This window comes from Equus przewalskii, chromosome 32, assembly GCF_037783145.1.
Source record: "Equus przewalskii isolate Varuska chromosome 32, EquPr2, whole genome shotgun sequence".
NCBI lineage: Eukaryota > Metazoa > Chordata > Mammalia > Perissodactyla > Equidae > Equus > Equus przewalskii.
In genome coordinates this window covers 4,448,452-4,461,109 of record NC_091862.1, presented here as the reverse complement: position 1 = coordinate 4,461,109, position 12,658 = coordinate 4,448,452, and the positions used below count along the sequence as shown (strand labels likewise).

The window sequence follows — 12,658 nt, the reverse complement described above, 5'->3', positions numbered from 1 at the left end:
TTGAAAGTCACTGAAGAAATTTCTATTGGACAGCACTAATATAACATTACTTACAAGGAAAGCACATTTTTTTCAGATTCAAATAGAAAAATATATTAATTCTCCATTTTGTTCAGATCTATACTGAAAACAGTAGAAGTACTTAGAAATAGCACATATGGAGGCTGGGTGATGGAAACTCAAAGCTTTGAATATATTGTATTTTGGGTGGGAGAAGAGATTATTTCAGAAGGTTCTCGATTGGAACACAGGTAGGTAATCACTGGAAGTCCCCATTTCTGTCCTGTACTCTGACCAGAGCCCGTAAATAAAGGTCTGTGAAGGAGTGAGTCTATCGAACATTGGAGGGAGACACGTGAAAGCAGGAGTAAGGGCAGATTTGCACGGAAACTTGTATGACCCTCAAGCATCAACCTTCACCGTCCACACAGGCAAAAGATCAATTCCTCTCAAGAATTTTCTTTTTTTTTTTTTAAGCATATACCTAAGTGGTGTAATGTGCTCCCACCAGAAAAAACACATCATTACTGATTCTCAATTTCAGGAATTTCGTGGATAGAAATATTAATAACATGAAAATAATATATTTTATAAGGACCTTCCATGTATTAAACATAAAATCAGGCTCCAGTTAATTAATAGTAATCCCTGTTTTGGGGCTTCTCATAGCTACTGCTATATGTATCATGAGATGCATAATGTGCTGTGATGGTTTGCATGATAACCTCATCTTTTCATGGGATCCGGTTTTCCAAATTTCTCATAACATAAAGAATAGCCATTCTCATATTTTCCATTTCTATTTGTTAGAGCTTTCACTAAATATTGTTAAACGGTTGTTTTCCTTTAAAGAGACATGTGAAGCTATCATTGCGGAGAAATTCTGCAAAACGATAGTTAGGCATTTTACCTCCCATCAACTCAGACTTGTGGAGTGGCCCCTCTCATTAGGCCTCCCATCATTTATGAGATGAAGCTGCCCCTAGGAAGATAGGCATTTCTCAAGAGGTATTTATCAGGCCATGGGATGAATTTTCCATTTCTATTGCTGGTCATGCTTTAATGTGTTTGTAGAAGAGATAGTGAAATTGAAATTGGACCGGTCCTATCTCTCCATGCCAGCTGAGAGCTGGCAGGCTGGAAAATTTGTGGTGTGTGGGTCTCACTCTCTTAAAGTAAAGACTGAAGGTATCTTTAAGGGACTTTTTCTTAACTTCTGGGCGAAGACACACTCTGCCACCTATTTGCATACGCAGGAAGGGCCAAGCTCCTTAACATAGTAATGAAAGCCCTCTGATGACTTACTTCAACTCAACTTTCTCAAGTCAACTCTTACCATGTAACCTGCATTTCCTCAGCATCCCCATGTGTCCTGCATTTCTTTGTCTTTATGCCATTCCTCACACTGTACTCTTGACTCTCTAACCTTCAGCTCTGCTCTGCCCATTGAATTCTTTCAAGATAAGTCTCCAATCCACTCTATTTCTAATGAATCTATTTCATAAATTATGAGGAATGGTCACAAAGGAAGCATTCGTTGGCGAAGTCATACTTAGTCATACATAATAGATTGTCAATCAACTCATGCTTTTCAAAAACGATTTATTAAACAAGTGTTTCTACGCCATAAACCATGCTGCACATACATTCAGTTACAAGTAACAATAACAACAACAAAAATCAAACAAAGATTTAAAAAACAAGGGAGTTATTTTTCTCCCACATATAACAATCCCAGTTCAAAATAGATACAATATAAAAGATTTAGGCTCCATTTATCTTTCTGCTCGGCTATCCTTACTGGAGAACTGTCACATTTATGGTAACAAGATTCTGTTCCACATCCAGACGTCTCTTCCACACTCCTGGTAAGAAGAATTCGGGGGACGGAGGCAGTATCTGGAATGATGGAGCAAGGACCAGGAAAATATACTCCTCCATAAAAGCAATGAGAGCACAAGCAAAATGGCAAATCCACTTTTTAAGAACGTTGGAAATTAAGCAAAAGCTTGCAACAATCCAAGTAGAGTTTATTCAAGGATAATGACAGAACTTCAGTAAAAACAGAGAGGTTTCTGATGTTTTAACTTGCCCTCTACCCTTTCCTCTCCCCCCATCTTTGTGGGAGCCTTGAAAACCAACCGACTCCTGACCGCAGGCTATCTGAAGACCAGCAGCCTAGCTGCCACGGATGGGGAAGAAGTAGATTAGAGCCCCAGTCTCCATCCTCAGTGAATGGTGACTATCTGACCCGTATGGAAGCTCCCTGGAAACCCTCACTTTCAGAGCTTTTCTTTATTTGACCTCACTCAGAAGTCACATGCTCTAAACTCTTTTCCTCGAGACATTTATTAAAAATAATCAGTGGCAATTATTTCATATCACTGCTGCCTGAGGAGGGGACAACATTCAGACAATATAAGAAGGTCACAAAAAAAGTTAAAAAGAAAATCGAAGGAATAAGATGCTCATAAAAGGTTTTGAAAAACTCCAGCATACTCTTGGAAAGCTGGAGGCCCACATGCATTTGCACGGCTGTGTGTATTCTCAGCAAAGACCTTAGAAGGTCCTCAAATCTCACCTCTGGTGAACCTTCAAGCTTTGAGCGAGCATAAAATCAAGATGAAGACAGAGTTGGAAACCACAGAGGCATTGAAAACGGGCCCACAACACAAACGCCGAGTTCTGCAGCAAACACTGGGCACTCATTGGTTCAAAGTATTTAAAGAACATCTCTGTCCAAGTGCTAGCTGACACGAAGCTAAGTGAAGCAGAAACTTCAGTGGCTGCACATGATAAGCAATGTAGACTTTACAGAATTCGTTCAAGAAAGTCATTAAAGAAGTAAACAGCAACAGCAAGAAGAAGAAATATCAATAATAACAAACTCTGATGTTTATAAAAACAACTTATTAAATGGCTACATTGTGCATTACTCTGGGTATGAAAGTAAAAAGATAGACTCTCTAATTGAGGTCTCATAAAGCCGTGTACCCTTCTTTGCAAAACTTGCCACCAAGGTCATTTGCATTAGGTTGTAGATCATTTGATTATTGCTGGGTTCCCCTGTTAGGGTGTACATTTCTAAAGATAGAGATCATGGGTTTTTTACCACTATTTTATCCCCAGTGCCCAGCCCAGTAACTTGGCACAAAATAATCAGTCAATAAATACATGTTGAAAGAACCTGAAATGAATCAACTTTGAGAATATTTTGATCGTCAGTAAAGGAGAGATTTTAACTCCCAGGGCTGAATTAAGAAAATGGACATTCTTTAATCGAAACAAAATCAAACACTTCAGAATAAATTCTATAGTTGATTTTTAACTTAAAAAATATTGTAAGTTTGTAAAGTGCTACATTTTAAACATATTTTTTAAAAATATTTACTTGAGAGGCTGGCCCAGTTGCATAGTGGTTGGGTTCAGATGCTCCACTTCAGTGGCCCAGGGTTCATGGGTTCGGATCCCAGGTGCAGACCTACACACTGCTCATGGCACCTTGCTGTGGTAGCATCCCACATACAGAATGGAGGAAGATTGGGACAGATGTTGGCTCAGGGACAATCTTCCTCAAGCCAAAAAAAAAAAAAAAACAGAGGAAGATGGGCAACAGATGTTAGCTCAGGGCCAAACTTCCTCACCAAGAAAAAAAAAATTACTCAAAATAGTTGTCTCTTTTTTACTACTAAAGAGCAGATAGAAATTTGTGCAGACTTATGTTCTCTATGATACTTTTGTTACTTAATTTTAATCTTTATTTTGCTCAAAAGCTTGCATCAGAAGTTCAGAATATCAATTCTTTCTCTTTTTAAAGCATGGAAGATTTTAAAAGCTACATTTTCTATATAACTTTTATTATATCAATAAAATTTTTTCTCAAAATTAAAAATTCAGGCTAGTTAGGTGACTTTGAAAACACACAAGACAGAAGACAAGAAAGACAATGCCTCCAGGCCTTTAAAGAGAAAATTACTTCTAATATTTTCTTGCAGTTTCTTTCAGCATTTTTACCAGGGCTGTTTGTTTAAATATAGTTATAATGATAGCATTGCTATATCCACAGGTTATAGATGGAAAAGGAATAAATGGCAACTTGGAAGCAAATAATATCTATCAATAAGTGTTTTCTTTGTATTTCCCAACTTAAAAATATGCAATGTATGTCATTCAAAGTGAGATTTAAAGACGAATAAAATTAGTATTCAAGTTCTTTAATAAATGGCCATTTTGTTGCCTTTCATAACTTTGTTTGAAGAGGAGTGAAGATTAAATTTATTTTTTTAATAGGTAGTTCTCCAATCTCAGAGAACAAATTAGAGAAATATTTTACCAAAATTGATAACCATTGAAAGAGAAAACTAGCAATCACATTAAGTGGGTGTGAAGTTGAGCACAAGATTCTGCTTCCATGTGAGGGGAAGAACAACACTGAGAAAGGGGATCCTTGTGAGAAGAGTAGGTAGATGTGTAAGCATTGAGGGAAATGACTCCACGTGCACTACCTGACAGAACAAACAGCTCAACTGGATTCCAGAACTTATGATGAAACCCCGGAAGGGAAGGCTTGCAAGTCCTTTGAAACAATGAATGATTTGCTTTTAAACTCATAGCTTCAATGCACGTTGGTATGTTTTCAAGGGTTTGGAATTTTTCCTTAAAAATTTATAGTATATTTTCCCAATTCTTGTATATCTAAAAATGTCTTTAATGCCTTTCTGCATAAAACACAACTTCTCTGGGCATACACTTCTTGAGTAACAGACATTTATTTCAAAAAATGTTGACTATGGCATAATTGTCTCCTGAAATCAGGTGCAAAGGAAAAAGATAAGCCAACAAAGTTTCACACCTTTATGTGTAAAATATTCTTACTCCTCCAATACTTCCAGAGTCTATCTAAACATTTGTAACTCAAAAAAAAAAAAAAAAAAAACCATAGTGGGAAGGCTGTGCATGTGTCGGGGCACATTGTTATTGGGACTTCTCTGTTTTTTCTGCTCAGCTTTGCTGTGAAGCTAAAACTGCTCTAAAAAATAAAGTCTATTTTAAAAAAAGAAAAGAAAAACAGCTATGTGGATTTAGAAATGAATCTGTTCCCACTTTTAACTCCAAAGTACAGTCATCACTTTGTAGATGAATCATTCACAACTTAATTGTACTATCACATTTTCGAGATTTCTCTGCAGTCCTTTCTTAACTCAAGCTTCTCTGTATTCATTTTATCCTGTTGAGGTTTTATCCTCTCTCTCCTCTTCTTATGTATCACTGCTTCTGTTTCTTAGAATTCACTCTGCCTTACAACCTATTAAGGATGTTAAGCAGTTTTCTATATTTTTCTTCTTATTAACATAACAAAGCAATTGAAAGCTATGATCAATTCTATCTATGACTCAAGACGCTATTCACTTGCCCTTTTGGAATTCCACAGAATACCAAAGAAAGACATGGGTGTCATTCTTCAGTTTTCCTGTTTTGCTTCATGAAATTAATACCAAAAATCTATAAATGCTCAATTTGTGTAATTAAATACATATTAATAATGCTTAATATATTTATTAAGGGGTTGCATTCACATTAGCAATAGGTGCTTATATAATTAGCTTCAAGAAAAGAGAGAAGCTGACAGATCTCCTTTAACATTGAAGATTGCATTTTTTCCTTTTTTTGCTTTCAATATATCAGACTCAGGGTCGCTGCCAACCTCATACTTTACTTTGAAACATCAGCATCATTCTGTAAATATCCCAGCTGCTGCTGGAGTCTTCAAGATAGACTGCGATGCAGACAAGGAGATGAAGTGGAAATGAAACGAAAGGAGCTTTGTTCTTGGTTGCCAGAACATTTAAAGTTCTCATTCTTCTTCTTCTTCTTTTCGAATCTCTTGGGCAGTTCTCCTCTCATTCCAAAATGGACACATTACAAATGGAAAATCAGTGGGCAGCAGATAAGGACTTGGTAATTATGAGACTGCTAGGTGGTAAGATTAGGAGCCTATAATTTAAAGCAATCACTGACGAAGCTTTCTAATTCGTAACGGGCAGAAAAAGAGAGTGCATTTGCGCTGACAAAATCTTTTCCAGTCCTCATTTGCCATTATCAGCAGACAACACTTTTTCTGTGGCAAATGTGTCTTGACTATTAAAACAGTCGACCGTATTTGGCTGAGAATTAGTCATTAGTAGACAACTAGAACAGAAAGAGAGCAAAACATTACAATATTAAAATGTAATTGTAATATAAACAAAACGGTTGTGGAATGTTAGATTTTTCTGATCAGGAACAGTCCTGGAAACCGGTTTAATTCAACCTTCATATGCACCATATCTAATTCATTCTGTAGTAGGATTTTTGTCTCTGATGACTCGTGCTGTGAAATGTTCCTTTTATTCTCAATTCTGGATGTTGAAGAGCATTTAACCAAAGCTCTAGGGAACTGATTTAAACGAACCCAGCCTTCTGGAGGCCAGCGCAGCAGATCGCAACAGAGAACGCCAATATATTAGTTTAGAATGTTGAGGAAACAGACAATTTTCCAATGACCAGCATACATATGCTTGGTCTCTGCGGAAACTCTTGTTCCAGAAATAGGCTTATTAGACAGAATTGAGCACATTACCCAACAAGCACAAATGATAATAACAAATGTTTTGAAGATGATACATACATTTAAATGTATATCTTTAAAGGGTATTTTTAAGCATGCCTATGAAAACGTTGCTATATAAAAAGGAGAACCAGAAATGCCGGTGTCAAAGTTCATGATTAGACATGGAGGTGACTTGTATTGAAAAAGAAAATATCTAAAAGTCAAATAAAAATACATTCCTTAGTAAACTTCATGGACTTCCAGTAAAAATGAAAATAAAACAAAAGTACAATATTTTTCTCTTTTTCTTTTTTTTTCTGCTTCTTCAACATCTGTGCCACCAAAGTCATGTAGGATAAGTATAGTTTTCAAAATTTGACAGAGAGCTACAATAAAATATTTTCCCTGAAATTTGTATATTTTTGGTATCTTACTGCAAAACCAAGAATTCCAGGGCTACCAAGAAGTAAAATGAAATGTCGCTTATACCGTGAAATAGAAATAATTGTTCCAGAAAAACAACAAATGCCTAGAACATACTGAGACACAACTTTTTGGATCATTTCTCCCTTCCTTGCTCATTTACAACACCAATTTTAATATGTAGTTCATTCTCATACTGGTCTAGAGCTTCACTGGTCTATGTTGTTTTGAACATTGCAGCTTTATAGAGCATCTCAGAGCTGTGTGAGAATGGGGCTATCTTAGAGCTGGACCCGCACAGCTCTGTGCTTACCCCTGGGGATGCCTCAAAGTGCGGTCCTGACTGTTGGCTACAATAAGAACGAGATGGGTTGGCTAATGATTTATAACGTGCTGTTTAAGGTTGGAAACGTGCCTGGAGTCACTCTGCATCAGCTTGTTTAGGGATATATAGGTTGATGCTGCATTTGCTTTAACTGGCTACATACCCTTGCTTCAACTACATGCCAGCAGGAGATAAGAGATGCCTTCAGTACACCTCTGCCTGGTCTCTGGCGTTGAGTTCTATTTCTCAGTGGTTCAGAAAGCACATCCCATGAAAATGAGAAAGGACTGCAAGGGTAGAGGGAAAGTAGCTGCACATGGACATTTTTTAACTACTCCATGATTATTATTATTTTTTTAAAGATTTTACTTTTTTCCTTTTTCTCCCCAAAGCCCCCCAGTACATAGTTGTACATTCTTCATTGTGGGTCCTTCTAGTTGTGGTATGTGGGACGCTGCCTCAGCAGGGTTTGATGAGCAGTGCCATGTCCGCGCCCAGGATTCGAACCAACGAAACACGGGGCCACCTGCAGCGGAACGCGCGATCTTAACCTCTCGGCCACTGGGCCAGCCCCCTCCATGATTATAATTACCAGCACTTTCTCCTGTCTGTGGCATCCTCCATCTTTATTCGTGTGAATATACCCTATGGAATCTGTAAGTCCTTTCAATTATCCTACCCTGGGTAATCAATATAATGTCTTATATAAAAAGGGACTCTATTATTAATTTATAAAAATATCTTTATTTTTGTGCTTTTCTACATTATGAATCTCAAAAAAGTCTTGTCCAGTTCCAAAAGAAAAAGTGTTAAGATTTTGCTTGGAGTTTTGCTAAATATATAGATCTATGTATTGAGTCAGAATCAACAATTTTCTAACATTTCCAACTTCCTTTCATGCCCTTCATTACAAGAGAGATGAGCACATACACACCAGTTAAAGATAAAAGCAATACAACAGGGCACATGTGTAAGGAAATGGAGAGGGGAGGTAGTGGTGGTCGTAGATACAGACAATTCTAAGGTGCCACTGGACTATTCTAAAAGCTACCATCTATTAACTATTTACTTGGTGCCAGGAACTCTTCCAAGCACTTTGCATACAGTAACTTGCTTCATTCTCACAACAACAAATGAAGTAGGGGTAGATGATAGATGGATAGATAGATTATAGTTAAATAGATAGAGATAGATGATAGAGAGAAAGGAGATAGATGGATGATAGACAGATTAGATAGATAGATAGATGATAGATAGATAGATAAGTAGATAGAGATCATGTGTGGACACTGACTTTTGGAGAAGTTAAGTAACTTACTCAAGGTCAAACACTGAGGAGAGACAGACTTCAGACACAGGGAGTGTGACCCCAGAGCTGAAGTTCTTAACCAACACTCTAGACTTCTAAGCAAATTAGCTAATAGTCCAGGACAGGACAAAGTTAGTATGCAAAGTTAACCCTGCATCTATGGTGTGTGTGTGTACTTGCTTGCCCTAGTTGGAGGGAGAAGCAAGATTTCTGGAGGGAAGTATTTGACGTGGTTGCAAAGTCCCTGTTTTCAGTACGTATTCCCTATTAGGAGAGGATCCCTCTCCATGTCTTTCATTAGACCCCAAGAGGCAGAGAATTCAGCTCGAGAGGGGCCCTCAGCAAGCTTGCCTAGAGGAGCTATTCCCAGGGTGATGCTTAGTCTTTTCAGCACATATTGGATTACACAAACCTTGCCAGAAACCAGTCACTAAACCTGTATATCAACGGAAGTCTGAATACATACTTAAGCAAACGCTCAGGACATTCTGCGAGCCTGTAAGGGCCTGAAATGTGCAGCCCTTCAGCACTGACCAAAACCACAGGATGGCAGAGAAAAGCTCAGTGAAAACTGACAGTAACTAAACTTGACAAGATGATGCCCTGACATAGTTAAGTACCACCCTTAAGTCAGGTGGAATCTGAAGACAAGAAAAACTTCACACATTATTAGGACAAGTTGCACTTAAGTATATCTAACATCTGAAAAGAAACACCTCTGCCATTCATCTAGAAAACAAGTTGTATCATGTTCAAGAAATGCTTGCTTTCTTCAGCGTTCTAAGGGAAAGTGAGTTTCCATGCATTTTCTCAATGGTCTGGACTGGGTGGACCCCATCTGAACAATTATAGTCCAACAGTCAAAATCCTAGTGATCCCAGTGGATAAGCCCGTTTTTTTTGTAGACAGTTGCTCTGTTCAGGCTAGAATGAATATCCTCAGCTAAAACCTTTCCTACTTAAGGATTTAAACAAGCATCAGCCACAGGCAAACGTAAGCTGCTTTATAATTCAGTAAACTGGTCCAAGGGTTCTCATGTCTGCTTCTGGAATCCAGATTTCTCAAGTTTAGAGGGGTCCTAATTAGCTGAAGTTAATAGCATTTACACAGGTCTCCACTACTGTGTAAGCCTCTTATAGCCTGAGGATGGAGCATAATCTTACATAAGCACTAATCTTATCCTATACCGGGCCTCCCTCTCACTAGATGCAATTGCCCTATTTTGGCGACATGGCAGAAGCCTGCACTGTGCCAGGATACCAGCCAGAGTTAGAATTATTGGAACTGGCATAAAGCTGCTTTGGAAAAACAACAAAAAGAGCAACGCCCAGGATTTTCACCCACTCTCATCCACTCAGTTCAATGCTGATTTTCTGAGGAGCAGGATTTGGAGCCATTGTATCCTTAATCTACTTGTAAATACTCTAAATTTTTACATACAAGATACTTTCTGTCCACACTTGCTTGGACCCTCCTTTGCTAGCCTCCACCATCTGCACTGTCCAGAGTCAGAGGCTTTAACATCATGCAAGGAGCGTGGTCTAGTCATTACTAGGATTCTGATCTCCCGCATTGTCTCTGCATAGGTGTTCTAGTCGTAGCCTCCAGCTCAGAGAAATATATCTATAGTTTTACCAAGCTCTCGTACTTCATATTCAGTAGGCTCTGAGGGCTGTAGACAAAGACGCCAAAGTTTGCAAAAGGACGTTCTATTTCATTATCAGTATTATAAGGTATTTTTGGCATCCACCATTTATCACAAAAGACAAGCTCATTAGAACCTTTCTAACTGTCATTTACTGGGGCCAAATAAGAAAGCAGGAAGGATCTCATTTTCCAAATAAATTCATACATCACATAGAAGACTAGAAGGATCTTCAATCCTTTTCTTTCCATTCCCAGTCATGGTTGCTGTAAGATGGCCCCAGTGATCCCACCTCCTGTTGTACTAGGGTTGGTCCGTATGACCAATAGATTATGGCAGAAGTGATAGTGTGTCACTTCTGAGATAGTGGTATAAAAGACACTGTGCTTCCATCTTGCACTTTCTCTCTCTCTCTCTAATTCTCCATCTCTTTTTGCAGTTCACTCGCTCTGTGAAAAGTCAGTTGCCAAGTCCTGAGCAGCTCCACAGAGAGGCCCACATGGTGAGCAGCTGAGGCCCCCTGCCAGCAGCCGTGTGAGTGAGCTCGAAGCAAATCTTTCAGCCCCAGTCAAATATTCAGATGACTGATGCCCCAGCCAACAGTTTGGCTGCAACCTCACAAGAAACTCTGAGCCACAAGCCTCCAGGTAAGCCATTCCTAGAACTCTGATCCTCAGAAATTGAATGATGGATGGGCGAGATAATAAATGTTTGTTGTCTTCAGCTGCTGGGTTTGGGAGTTAAGAAACAACAGATATCTGATCTACTAGGCTGCCAGAGAGGACAAGAAAAATCCATCACATCACGTGCCATGGGCGCGTCCCCTGGTTCCCTTTACTCATTCTCCTCTGCCCAAATCCAGGAGTTTTGGAGCTGGAGCATTAAGAAATATTACAAATTCATGCCTTCCAGATGCCTGTGATTACCTTACAACATGTATTGAATGGCCATATTAAAATGTTCTTTGTACTTTATATGCTTCTCTGAATAGGATACCTTGCTTTCCAAAATAACCCACATTTGAACAGGTTTTAATTAAACACATCAGAACAAAATCAATAAGAATGGAATTTTGCCATCTAAATAAAACTCCAGATGATAGGAATTCTTAGATTCACCATAATACGGACCTAGATTAAAGAGAGGACATTATTCTAGGTTATTCCTCTTCTGTTGACAATACCAGTTCAAGGTATTCTCTCAGGGGGTGCATCACACTCAAATTACCATTTTTAAGCTTAATGCTAACTTTGATATTCTGCTCTCTGAAAACTAAACCAGTATGCCATGAGATGTGAAGACTTGAGATGAGCTAAAACCAGATTAAGTCTTCAATCTTCTTGACTTAAAAATATAAAATAAAACAGAATCCTGCCAAAATGCCTAAAAGCAACCTTATGAGATAAGAGAAGGCAGCGTGGGAGAGTATCCAGAATGGCTGTGATATAAAAGATGAAGAATCCCCTCTCTTAGGGTTTGTTTGTCTGCTTTCATTTTGTCATTGTTGCTAGACTGTGCCATATGAACATTCTAATTATAAACCTATCTAGGTCAGCATGTATTAAAACCCTTGCTCTCTTGGTTCACCAGGATTTTCATTCTGTCACAGAAGAGAGATCAGATTAATGTGACAAGGCTTTATTTTCACAAAACCTGTAAGATATTCCAGAGCCCCGTCAATTCAATACTGATGTTTACAGACACAGAATTTCACCAACTTTTTAACATTATGAAAATATAGAATCTAAGGTGACAAAAAGCTTATCAAAGATAGTGCTTTTATGGAGCTCATAAAGTGACCATGAGTTGTATGAATTTTTCAATTTTATGCCTAGACTAGAAACAGGAGTTAATATAGTATTCTAAGAAAGGATTTTCCTCTTAAATTATGATGACCTCCATCAGAATCATATTCTTGAGCCACATTCCAGCATACAGGAGAGTATGGTTTGGGGAGAGGAGTGTTGGAGGTGAGGGCAATCATCATTTTCACAAGTTCTGGAGCTGTCAAGCTTGAAAGCTAATACCTAAGAGGTGACCCCTATGGCGTAATAGAAGAAAACACATTTTCTGCATATTCTGACATTACCTAAATATTTGAATACATTGAGTGGAGAAAGTAACAAGAGATCAATATTTTATACTTTCAGACCACCTTAAAAAGAATTGGGGTCTTACCCGGTTCTTGGGTGTACAGTCCATCCTTATCTTATTCACTCTGGCATTCCCCATAGCTCCTAACAGAGTTCCTTGTACTTAGCAGGCGCTAAAGATATGTGTGATGAATGATTAAATGAGCCCATGCATTTGAGCATGACAGAATCTTTTCCTTGTTCAAGTCCTAACCTATCTGATACTCTCAAGAAT

At 38.3% G+C, this 12,658-nt stretch overlaps 1 long non-coding RNA gene across 2 annotated transcripts in view; it reads right to left on the bottom strand.

Annotated features, from left to right (window-relative positions):
* Positions 1-1,585: 1,585 nt before the first annotated feature.
* The window catches only part of LOC103548529 (uncharacterized), a 38,065-nt gene continuing 26,992 nt past the window's right edge, over positions 1,586-12,658 (bottom strand). For both annotated transcript variants that reach the window (XR_011535502.1, XR_544298.2), the window contains exon 4: positions 1,586-6,189. This is a non-coding gene — a long non-coding RNA (uncharacterized lncRNA). The remainder of the gene's footprint in view (positions 6,190-12,658) is intronic.